Source organism: Ovis canadensis, chromosome 19 (genome assembly GCF_042477335.2).
Source record: "Ovis canadensis isolate MfBH-ARS-UI-01 breed Bighorn chromosome 19, ARS-UI_OviCan_v2, whole genome shotgun sequence".
Lineage (NCBI taxonomy): Eukaryota > Metazoa > Chordata > Mammalia > Artiodactyla > Bovidae > Ovis > Ovis canadensis.
The window spans coordinates 45,622,164-45,635,716 of NC_091263.1; positions in this window are offsets into that span (position 1 = coordinate 45,622,164).

A 13,553-nucleotide genomic window follows, 5' to 3' on the forward strand; every position below is an offset into this window, starting at 1 on the left:
TAAGTAACCAAATATCTAAAAATTGTTAATATGTTGGTAGCATGTGCTGATATTTGTATGCACTCAAATATCAAAATTTTCTTTGTAAAATCAAGGTGAACTGGTAAACCAGTGGCCTCATGACAAGCTATGTTAAATGTAAGAACATTTACTTTGAAGGTCTCATTTGAGAAGAAGCCAAATTATAGAAAATGCTTATGGCAAAATCACTGAGAAGTCTCTCAGTTTTTCCTACAACAGAAAGCTATGTGTATGAGAAAAGTAAGATTCTTTCAATGGAGAAAGAGAAATTTCAGATTGAAGACGTAAATTTTTAAGGAAGAAGGATATACAACTGCTCTCCCCCGACATATGTGGAAATATGCTACCCTTCATTATGGAGGGTAAGGAAGGAATGACCAAGAGAAGACATCCGAAGGAGAGATGGGAATTTTTTCTATTAACATAACTTCATAAGTACAAGGAGATAAACTAAGAACAATCATCAGGTCAGCTCACTTCTCCCTGTTATCAAAATATTTTCCTAAATCATGACTGTTTCTGACAGAACTGTAAATAAGAAAACGAGACTCCTTTTAATAGCTTTAACCTGGTAAGTGACTTGTAAAATCTAGCTCTGTGGATTTAGTTTTTAAAAAAACTTATGCCATGCTGCCAGGACAGTTTATGTTTAATAGCTGTCTCTTCATCTCTCTCTCTCTTACACACACAGACACAGAGACAGACACACAGACACGCACACACACACAGACACAGACACACACAGACACAGACACATACACAGACACACACACACAGACACACACAGACACACACACACAGATACACACACACACACACACAGGTCTGTGCTCCCTCTGTTGGTTTTTCAGTAGCAGTTAATTCATAAATTTCATTTCAGAGGTCCCACGCCATAGCTGGGCGCTGCTCTAACTACAATAAGAACAAGATGTGTCATTAACTCAACATCATGCTCCCTTTGAACAGAAAGTCATTCTGATTTCATTTCTTGCAAATAATTCAGAAAGCAGAAGATGCTTGGTAACATAGCAGAGCCATTTCAGAACTAAAGATGACTCGGAATGCCCCCAACATATCAGGTCAGATGTGTTTTTCAATGTATAAAAAATAGTTCTCCTATCCATTGAAGTTGGTGAGAAAACATATTAATGGAATAATTGATTTTTCCATACATTCTCTTAATTGTTTTTGTCCCTATGAGAGCTGCAAGCTTAACATAAAAAGGACAGAGAGTACTAAAGTAAGAGACAAATCATTTTCGTACCCCAGTCAGGGGAATTTAAAGGTTGGGAAAAACCTAGAATTTCATTTATCTTCCTATTTAAAAAAGTAAGTTTCAGAGCAAAATTATTCTACGTACTTCATTGTTATTCACCTTCGTTTAGTCTAGCAACGCCTCCTATGGCTCTTAACTTATGGAGAAAAGCCCATTCATGAGGGGTGTGCTATTCTTTAAGTTTTTTTCTTCTTCTTCTAGCCATTCTCTAATTTTGTTTTAGGCTTCAAAAGCTAGAATATTTTTGCTGATAATTTTAATCTCAAGCATATCAGTATTTCAGACTCCTGTGTCTGTGGTTTAAATTATCTAGTTATATATCGTGAAACTTCATAGATCTTTGTAGAGATCTGCTCAATGTTAGAGAAGGAGATTCTTTCTAAAAGATGAGTAGACAATACTCAGAGCCATTACTAAATGAGTATTTGCTATGTGCCAGGCATCATGCTAAGCTCTTCATAGGCACTGCCTCATGTCAGTTTCAGGACCATCTTTTAGGGTTTACCAGAGCCATTATCATCAGTCTCATTTGGCAGGAGACAACACAGAAGATGAGAGAGATCAAATACCTTGCCTAAAGTCATAAGCCTGATGAGAAAGAGAGCTGGGCTTCAAACCCAGAGACGGTAGTGCCAAATCCTTATTCACCGAACAGTGGTTCTCCATCTTTCGTGAGCAAACAGATCCCCTGGAGATGCAGTTCAAGTTGCAGACTCTGTCTCAGTAGAGTGGGACCTGTGATTCTGCATTCCTGATGAGCTCCCTAGTGAGGCCATTGTTGGGGATCCTCCTAGAATACTTTGAATGACTAGGCTCAAGGCCAGCGGTTCTCAAACTGTACTGATTTCAGAATCACCTGAAGGGCTTTTGAAAACACAGATTGCTAAGTTCCATGTCCAAGGGTTTCTGATTCAATAAATCTAGAGTTCAGTTCAGTTCAGTCGCTCCATCGTGTCTGACTCTCTGCGACCCCATGAATCGCAGCACGCCAGGCCTCCCTGTCCATCAGCAACTCCTGGAGTTCACTCAGAGTCACATCCATCGAGTCAGTGATGCCATCCAGCCATCTCATCCTCGGTCATCCCCTTTTCCTCCTGCCCTCAATCCCTCCCAGCATCAAAGTCTTCTCCAATGAGTCAACTCTTCGCATGAGGTGGCCAAAGTACTGGAGTTTCAGCTTTAGCATCATTCCTTCCAAAGAAATCCCAGGGCTGATCTCCTTCAGAATGGACTGGTTGGATCTCCTTGCAGTCCTAGGGACTCTCAAGAGTCTTCTCCAACACCACAGTTCAAAAAATCTAGAGTAGAATATGCTAATTTGCATTTTAAACAGTTCCTAGGCGGTGCTGATACTGCTGGGAGCACACTTAGAGACTTGCTGTCATAAGAATGGAACCTGGCCAATGAGATAGATTATAATTCTGTAGGCACTGGGAAGGGATGGGAAGGAAAGTGTTCTCTATCATCCCAGGTGAATTTATAATCAGGTAAATTGTCAAAATATAGTTCAAATGTAGACTCTACAAGTAGTATGTTACACTGGAGTGTAGTGTTCTTTAGTAAGGCACATAACAGATCATAGCTTATTACCCAACAAATACAATAATACTTTATATTATTCAAAGAATATACATACCATAGAGAACTAACCCCCCACCCCGACCCACAACCACCTTTAAAAAAGGCTTTAAACTGGCTTTTGGTGGGCGTGTCTTTAAAGCTTTATAAACTTTTCAGAGCAGTAACGAAGGTGGCAGTTTGACATCTGGTGAGTTTTTAAAATATATTTTTGGTGTCAATGTGGTACACATTTCTCAAAATGCTGACTACTGAAGAAACATCCACTCACCCCTGCTTTGGGGTGCATTTCCATCTGATGGCTGTGACGCTGCAATCACGTTGACAGGATGTTTGAGATCCGTGTGTTCACTGCTCTGGCCAAGCTAGAAGAACCAGAACAGAACCATTTCTGGTCAGAGGATCATTTTCAGAGACATCAGCTGAGGCAAGCAGCCCTGAGTATCTTGCTTGTCTTCCGCGAACAAGTCCTATCTGCACACACACACCCAAGGCAACACAACATTGCCCTCTCCCCTTGCAAGAACTCCAGTTCGTGTGCTCTCTGCTCTCTTTCTTGCATCTAGGTTTGGGCTGGACATTGCTGCTATTAAGTAACTTCATCTCTTATTTAAATAGGCTTGAACCAAACTTTATGGCCAAAGAGGCACTGCCTGTAGGAGAAGTAGAGACAGAGTGCATATTCCTTCTGAAAACAATGTGATTGTCTACTCACTATACACACACACACATACACACGCATACACACACATATGCACACATACACATGGAAATAAACCACATCTCCATGAACATAAGTCTTATTCTCAATCCCACCAATTAGAAAACCGGACACATTTGGCAAACATTCTAAAATATTTCAGAGACACAGTAAGTATATAGAGCAATGTGACATATACAAGCATATATACCACCTAAATTAGGAAATTAAACAGCATTAATAATTTAAATTCTTGGTATCCCACTCTTAGATCTTCGCCCTCCCCCCTACCTTGGTAAACAATATCATACAGGGTTGATATTGTTTCCTTCTATGCCTTTAAGCTATTATTATATACAGATGGATACTGAAGGAATAAGCAATATTGTTTTGGAGGTATAAGAACTTTACATGGTGGTAACAAACTCCAAGTATTTTTCCGCAGTTTGTCTTAATCGCAGAGTCTACTTTTACATGAAGTATGGCTCCACCCCGTTTATTTTCATGCTCTGTCACTTTGTATGATATGAATACACTGCAATTCAGAAACACATTCTTTCATTGATGGACATATGCATTGTTTCCATTTTAAAAATTGTAATAAGGTTACAGTGGATATTCTTTAAACTCTTGGTACAAATTTGCAGGGTTTTCTTGGATACAATATGGATTTGACTAGATGTGGACTTGTGCTCACTGGCTAATACAGTAGCTGCTTATTGAGCCCTTGTAGCTACTGAACATTTGGAATGTATCTAGTCTGAGTTGCGATGTCCCCAGTTTAGTTCAGTTCAGTCACTCAGTCGTGTCTGACTCTTTGTAACCCCATGAATCGCAGCACGCCAGGCCTCGCTGTCCATCACTAACTCCTGGAGTTCACTCAGACTCACGTCCATTGAGTCAGTGATGCCATCCAGCCATCTCATCCTTGGTCGTCCCCTTCTCCTCCTGCCCCCAATCCCTCCCAGCATCAAAGTCTTCTCCAATGAGTCAACTCTTCTCATGAGGTGGCCAAAGTACTGGAGTTTCAGCTTCAGCATCATTCCTTCCAAAGGACACCCACAGCTGATCTCCTTCAAAATGGACTGGTTGGATCTCCTTGCGTCCAAGGACTCTCAGGAGTCTTCTCCAACACCACAGTTCAAAAGCATCAATTCTTCGGCACTCAGCTTTCTTCACAGTCCAACTCTCACATCCATACATGACTACTGGAAAAACCATAGCCTTGACTAGATGGACCTTTGTTGGCAAAGTAATGTCTCTGCTTTTCAATATGCTATCTAGGTTGGTCATAACTTTCCTTCCAAGGAATAAGCGTCTTTTAATTTCATGGCTGCAATCACCATCTGCAGTGATTTTGGAGCCCAAAAAGTGTAAAATACACACTGGTTTAAGCAACAGCAGGAAAGAAAGAACATAAAATATCACTAATAGAATTTTAGGTTGATTATATGCTGAAATGATAATATTCTGGATATACTGGTCTAAATAAAATACATTATTAAAATTAACTTTACCTGTTTTCTTTTACCATTTTAAAATGTGGCCACTAGAAAGCATCACTTATATTTGTGGCTCATATTTTATTTTCTTTAGATAGGGCTGGCCCAAACAATTCCCAATGTAGTTAAACCAATTTAGTCTCCCATGAGAGATGTTAGGAACTACCCCACATTCTTGATTCTGTGTGATATTGTTATACTCTCACATTTGCTGTTTTAGCTGTGAAATCATTTCTATTCATGGTATGATTTTGCATTTAATTAATTATTTATGAGGTTGAGAATCATACATATTTATTGTCTATTTTGATTTCTTCCTCCATTGATGTCTCTTGCCCATTTTTTAATTGGGTTATTTTTTATTTTCTTATTGATTTGTAGGTGTTCTTTATAGTCTCCCCTTGTAGGTCTTAAAAACTTTTTTTTTCATGTTCTCTTTTGATATATAGAAATGCTTAATTTAACATATCCATTTATTGACTTTAGGAACTTGAGTTTCTCAGTAAATAACACTTTGAAACGTTTTAACAGAGGTAGAGGTTTTTAAATTTGTTTTCATAACTGCTTTATCCACAGCACATAGAACAGGGCCTGGTGTGAATAGGCACTCCATAAATATTTGTGGAATGCAGTTATATCACCTAGCTGTGGCTTTCTCCAGTCCATACTACGCCTCTGTCATCAGCTTCCTTCCTCAGGATCTAGAATCACTTTCCTGTTTAGCTTAATGTAGCTTGCTTTCATTCTCTTTGAAGCTCATTGGTTTCATATTTTTCACTCTACTTACAATTTGTACTTACACTGTTTCTCAAAGTTCATTGCCTGTAGGAGGAATTCCAGAGGAGGTTAAAAATTTTGTGTGAAAAATAGATTATCACAGATAAACAGGGTTTGGGAATGAATGGTGGACAACTTTCGGTATTACAAGACTTCTGGACCTCTGACCAGTGTGGACCAAGCCTCTCACCAACCTGCCAATGTGATTGTGAACATCTAAGAGAGGGGTGGAGGTGTGTTGCATTTCCCAAACCTATTCTACCAAGAGCATTTGTGTTTAAAGAATGATATTATAAATCTCCTGCTCCAAAGAATATGATATTTTTAAAGCTATGGCTGGACTTGTTGGAGGACTGAATTAAAAACCTCAAGACTGCAACTACATACAAAGCAAAATATTGAATGTGTTCAATAACTTGGAAATACCAACTTTTGAAATTCACACAGATTTAACTCAAATACCTGTATTTTTCAATATAAGTTGCTTTTTCTACTAATTTTAAATCACTACCCTGTTACAATGTCTGGGTAGGCATGTCATCCATATTAGAGGCTATACATAAAATTCATGTAATTAATAGAACACACTAAAAGTTAGCTTTTGTTTTCAAATTAGAAAGAATATTTTTTTAAATAAATGCTTTTCAATATGAAAAATATTTGTGTAACTTTTGAAACTTCTTTTGCATCAACAACTTAGCATAGGAAAATATTCTTAGTCCTTTTGTTCTCTTTTATTCTAAATTAAGCACTTGCACTGAGAAAACATGTTCTCTTTTAACATTATAGAAATTAAGATAGGCAGAAAAGCACAAGTAATAAACCTGGACAACGCGGGAAGAAAATGTTAAATTTATAAAATTCTTTTTCATTTGTTTCTAGTTTTAGGCTGCTAACTATCTGTTTGGGAGGGGTTAGAGATGGCATGACAGAAAAAAAAAAACAAAACACCAGCCACAAGAAGGCATACCAATTTGCTGAAGCCAACTTTGAGGGCAAATTGGCAATACTTATGAAAACTAAAAATGGACATTCTCTTTGGTCCAGTAATTCTATTTCTTGCTATCTATTGTAGAAAAGAAAAATAAATCAAATTATGTACATTAGGATATCTATTCAGAAATATTCACTGAAATTTTGTCATCGTGAAAAACAGAAAAAAAATGTACTGTTTAAATGTTACTAGAGGAATACTTTTTAAAACTTGATACAGACATGAACTAAGATGAAATGAAGACAATAGTCTGTAATAAGAACAAAGCTGTAAGACACATTTTGAGTTGTAGAACAAAACATACAAAATGATCCAATTTGCTTAAAAAGAACATGAAAGTCATGTATCTCTACAGACATATGATCTAAATGTAATAAGTCAATATAGTATGAAAAAAGCAATAGTTACATCTGGTGAGATATATGAATCAGAAAAGACAGTCAAAGGGAGATGCAGAAATAATTCTTGTATTGATTCCGTAACTACACATTAATGAAAAAACAAAATGTTATTTAAATTCCTGTTTAGCCTTTTACATTTCTAACTGGACTCAAATTTTAATTGTAGCTCAAATTTTATTAAACCACTCATAGTACTAGTCTTTGCTCCCAATAGAAAGGCACAGCTGATCTTTCTCTACTTGTCATTTGGATATGCATACTCATATTATTTTAAGACCTATTTCCTGAAGATAAGGGGCATAAATGAGAGAGAAAATGGTGGGGGGGGGGGGGGGAGTCATTCTCTCCACAAGAAAACAAGAGCACATTTTGAAGATTCTCCACTTGACGATTTTTGCCCAGGATGGGACATGTAGAAACATATTTGCCAACAACAAAGCCATGGCTGGCTTTTAGAAACAGAGAAAAATAAAAGCGGCCCTGAAGTGAAATGCCTTTGAAGACTACCTGTTGTCGTCCACTGTCAACATTCCTCCCCTGGAAAAGAATCAGCGAATATATATGCGGTGGCTGCATCCCCAGACTGGGCACTAGATTAAAAACATGCCAGCGCCAAGGCATGAGATGCATGCCAGATCTGAGTATCGTGGGCTGTAAAAGCAGGTAGAGGGGCCTGCTCAGTTGAAACCTGCAATTGGGTATTAGGGAGAGCAGAGAGGCGTTCTGGGGGAATTTATGAACCTATTTGAACATCATAAGTTTGAAATTTCCAGACGAAATTGAGCCTGGTACGGTTCCATTTATCACACTTTCCATTTCAGGCTGGCGGGGATGGAGGGAGTTTAAGTGACAGTGTGCTCACCCTCACCCCCAGGCCACCTGATGAAATTGTGGAGCAGAGCCTGCCTGACACGTAGGAAGCAGATGAGGAGAGGGAGCTAGCAGCAGGGGGACGCGGGATGAGGGCGCGTGGTGCTGGCACTGAGCAGGTAGAGGGCTTGATGGGGCAAAGAGGCAGGGAGGGAAAGCAGCCAGGAGTCTGTTAGGAAGACCTGAGCATGAGAAGAAGAAGGCAGGCCAGCAATGGAAGTCTTTGTGCCAAGAGAAGGATGCAAAGGGAAGGCAGGAAGGAAAAGGAAGAAACAAACAAACAAACAAACAAACAAACAGCCCAGCTTTTCAAGTACATTGAAAGTGAAGTGGATGTTGATTGAGAACAGCAATCAGTCAGAAAAGTCAGAACAACAAAAGAAACACAGAAAGGGACTGCCTGGAGGAAGAAAGTCTCTGTTGCATTTTTATGACTGCTTTTAAAATGGGAGAGAACAGTAAAGGTGGGTGGACTGATTTCAGCATCTCTAAACATGTGATACCTGCTTGGCTATGGCCAGGATGTTTGCTTGGCTGCCTATAGAAACCTCAAGAGGTAGCTTATCCATGCCCATCAGACGTGGAAGCTGTTCCTTGATACAGCTGTGCTTCACTGGACAAGATAAAGGGACCAAGACTAAGAAAGTTCCTGCTTAGCAATTTAGAGAATTTTTCCCCCTTCTGTTTGACCTCAGGCTACTATTTCTCTCTCCCCTTTGAGTTTCTGTTAAACACAGTCAAGATTTTTAGTGTGTTTTTGTTGTATTTTTCAAGACCTCCCTGGCCCTCCCAAAAAGTTACCTTTGAGAAGAACTGATCATGGACTCCTAGAAATTCGAAACTGGCTTGTGTTAATCCAAGGCACATTTTTTTTTTTTTTGCCAGGGTCACTTGAGACACATCAGTAGTACCAGTTTGTTTTGGAATCACATTTAGCAGATTTTTTTTTTCTAAACTATGAATAAGTCTGTGTTTTTCATGAAAACAAAGAGCAGATTTTGCAAACAAAGGAGGTCATTTATCCCCTGAACGAAAGTGTTTTGTATGTAAACAATATGACACTTCACCTGAGAAAATTAGTGAGTAATTAATGAGAGCAGATTCTGCCTATATCCATTGTCCACATCTACTGTAGTAAAAAAATTTACCCTTGAAATAAAGTATAGTGTTTCTCCTCAGAGTCAGAGAAGTATCAATCATTTTGTGAAAAATCGATAGTTTGATAAGCAGTTAACATATGATTCTTTCAGATAGAATCAAATGTTTCCTTAGATTTTCAGATAACTACATTTTATTCCAACTCACATGTAGTGTATTAGAAATGGTTCCATTCGAAGCTACTGCTGAGGCAACAAAGGAAGACTCTCCAGCAAAGCTCAACAATGCACCTTTTGCACAGAAGCTTTTGCACGAAAACTCCAGACCACAGTCCACAACAATCACTGTCTCATGAGACTGCCCAAGTTTAAGTGATATCTGTTAGTACAGGTGGTCATGCAGAGCTGTCAGTTGTTTTCAAGTGCTTCACAGAGCATGCCTGCTACCAAGAACGTGAAAAGAGAAGCTGGTTCAAGAGTGCAATTGATTTGAAAATGACTTAACGCTCCGAGCCACGCTTTAGACTTATGGCTAGCCCGTTGTTCTCTGAAATTCAGAGGGGGAGACAATAAAATTAGATGCTCCTTTGGAATTGAGTGTGCTGATCCAGCACTTCTCCTGGCTCCCTACCAAGAGCATAAAATCTGCGCTTTAAAAACGAAAGCGGCACTGCTCTGATTGGATGGGATGCCGTCAGATACTCCTATGGCTTACGCTTCACTTGGGATCAACTGGAAAAAGTGTGCTAAGGATCTCTTACACAATTACAAAATTTCACTTTCAATGCAAAAATATTTTGCAGGCTAAATGAGAAGTAATACCACTCCAGAGAAAAGCATTGGCTGTCTCCCAGATTAATATGGGGTTATGGTCCGTGATTGGGTTAGATGAGGTAAAAATTTCCCACCACTCTTCCAGATATACAGGAAATTGTTGTGCTTGAAATAGATTTGGGCTAAGTAACTAATTAAAAGAATTTGGATCAAGAAATGTGACATGGAATGTGATGTAGATATTTCCAGTTCTTATTCAGGAAACCTTATTGCAAAAAGGTTGAAAGATAATTGAGAAAATAATTTATATGGTGGTGAGAGTTATTTGTGCGAAGATAAAATACAGAGTCCTTTTCATTGAGATGGAGAAGCTGCCAAATAGCTCTTGGTGATAATTCTATGCACAAAATTTTCATAGTGGGCTTCAGTACCTTGCCAGATGAAAGCTTTTGCTCAGTTTAAAGTTGGAAAAGAGATTTGAGTCTCCACCAAGGATAATGTGTTAAGCTTGGTAATTAAAGACTGTTTTTCATAAATAATGCCAAAAGCACATTGGGAACATTGGGCTCATATATTACTGTACTTTTAGGAAATCAAGGGCCTAATAAATTCTTGGTAGGATCACAGACACACATGTACACACACACTCACCCCATTAACATCAGGATACGACATGAAATTACATAATTTTTCTAATCAAATATTATTAAATGACATGAAAGGAAACCATGCCTATGGGGTCTGTAAATAATGACCAGTCTTTAAAATACAAGCTTTATCAGTTGCATAGTCCAGTGCTCCTCAGATTGTGTTCTAAGATCTGGTGCCAGTCCGTGGTCAATCCACAACAAAATAAATACAGAAATTGAGGCCAATAATGTAGAAGCAATTCTAGCAATCAGACAATGACTGGAATGTCATCATTTAAAATGAGCTTGTGTGTCCTACCATTTCAATTTCTATTTTGTATTTACTGTACTTTATGAACACTTAAGCCTAAAATACTAAAAAAAAAAAATAGTTTCCTCCTTCACAGACAATTTGAGGAACACTGACATGAACCATTCATTGTTTTAAGCAACACAAGGCTATTATGTGAATTCACCTTATCCTTGTGTCTTGAGATGGTGCACAATTTAACCTCAGCTTAATTAGGAACACAGTCAGTGGTAACTGACCAGTGTGGTTCTCACTGACTCACACTCATCTCATTCTCCCCTTCATTTGCCCTACTTTGCCCCCAGAGAGGGCTTCTCTCTGTCCCTCAAAAACACCAAATTCCATCTTGTCTTTCACTCTTTCCACTTCCACTTCTCTACGTCTGTAATGCTTTTGCTCTCATTCATCCAAAGGACTGATCTTTGCTATGGACATCTCAGCTTCTATGTCACCGCTTTAGCTGAGGCCTGTCTAACTCAAAACTGAAAAGTAACTCCCCTTCAAGTCACTCTGTACTATTCTCTCAATGCCACTATCTTGACTACTATACCTTTAAAATTGTTCATTGTCCATTTTTCCATACCAGATTGTTAATCCAATAAGAGTAGGGAACTTGACTGTTTTTTTCTCACTGCTGTGAGTTCAAAGCCTAGAGCAAGATAGAGCGTATCAGCATAGAGGTTCATTGAAGGACACTAGACTAAATATTTACATCCTCCTAATAGAGTGTAACCCCCTCAAAAATAGATTTCATTTTATTCATTTATGTGTTTCTAGCATCTTAGCACAGTGCCTAGCACAGAGGAACTACAAGAAAAATGCCACTTGAAGACAGAAGTGAATAAACTTCCTCCTGGGAACATCTATCTGGGTATCCCATGTGGCCTAGGACTCAAATATTTGCCTCTAAATCTATCACCCATATAAGATAGACAACTAATAAGGACCTATTGTATAGCACAGGGAACACTACTCAGTGCTCTGAAACGATCTGGATGGGAAAATAATCAGTCGCTGTAGTTATGTCTGACTCTTTGTGACCCTATGTAACCTGCCAGGCTCCTCTGTTCATGGGATTCTCCAGGCAAGAACACTGGAGTGGGTTCCCATGCCTTCCGCCAGAGGATCTTTCCGCCCCTGCATCTCCTGCGCTGCAGGCAGACTCTTTACCCACTGAGCCACCTGGGAAGCCTCTCTCTCTCTCTCTCTCTCTCTCTCTCTCTATATATATATATATATATATATGAAGCTTATCTTACATAAGAAATAGAATCTCAAGTCATTTGTATAGTACATGTTGTTAAAATATAAATAATAAAATGATAACTCTCATTGTAGGGAGATGATGATGCTATAAAAAGCACCCAAGAACTGAAACCCTCAAATGGAACCACAGATTCATGTTTCTCATCTAATATTCGTGCTAGGGTAGATGCAGACTGAGCAGACAGTAAGTAAAATCCTGACTTTTTGTTAGTTTTGTGTTTCATACTTTGCTTCATCTTGTTGACCTTCCTCTATTTATGAAACAAAACCTTTTAAATTTAAATGGATAAAGTGTTTACAAGATACTACACTATATTAGTATACTAACATGATTCCATTGTAAGAAAATAAATTGGGTTAAAAAAAAGAAGAAGAAGAATCCATGGTAGCCATTGCGGGAGAGGAAGGTCTTCATGTATCCACCAGAATTCCCCTTCATGGGAGGGCAGTTAAGACAACCATGAAGGAAATGAAAGTTTTTCATTGTTGGGTGCAAGGTCTACAATTGCTTCTTAGTTAGAAGAACATGTTTAATTAATTTTTTAATTAAGAATTTTTAGCAGTAGGAAAAATTTGCACACATACAGGAAATGGATAATTATTTTAACATTTGGTGGCCTTTTATTAAATATTCTGAAAAATATAAACTCTGGAGATGCCAAATTTTGCAACATGATCTTCTTCAGTCTGTTACTATACAGAAGTAAGCAGCTGAATGGAAAGAAAAGCAAAGTTTCTCTGCTCAGAAGAAAGATGGCCTTTATTTATCTGTCCTCCCATGCTTTTCCACTCACTGCTATTTTAGAAAGATTACAATTGCAAAAGTTTTACTTATGGTATAATATTAGACCAGATTTATTAATAGATACACTTTTTTTAAAAAAAGGATTAAAAAATGAGTAAGCTAAATAACAATAAAAATATAGTCCATTTAGGTTTACTACATGTTTATTCAAATTAATACTGTCTGTACTGTTGATTAAAATTTCATCAACTATGTTTCTACATACAAACTCAGTGATTATTTTGATTTTTTTTCTAAGAGTGGATAAAAATACACACTGAAATACACAGGAAACCTAATGTAAAGCTTTACCATTGGAAAGAAAAGCATTCACATCTAGTCAAGCCCAGGAAAATGAAAGGCTAGAGGCTGTAGGCATCAAATATAAATATACTGGTTGCTGACTCTGGAAGTTCTGGTTGGTCTAATGGTGTCCTTTACTAAATGTGTGTGCTTAGGCCAGAATTTTAATGTCTCCGAGTCTTGTCTGCAGAATGATGAGGCAGTGTTACAGGAACCACTGTTAGGGGTTAAAAAAGTGACATGTCCGAAGCATTCAGTGTCATATACTCTT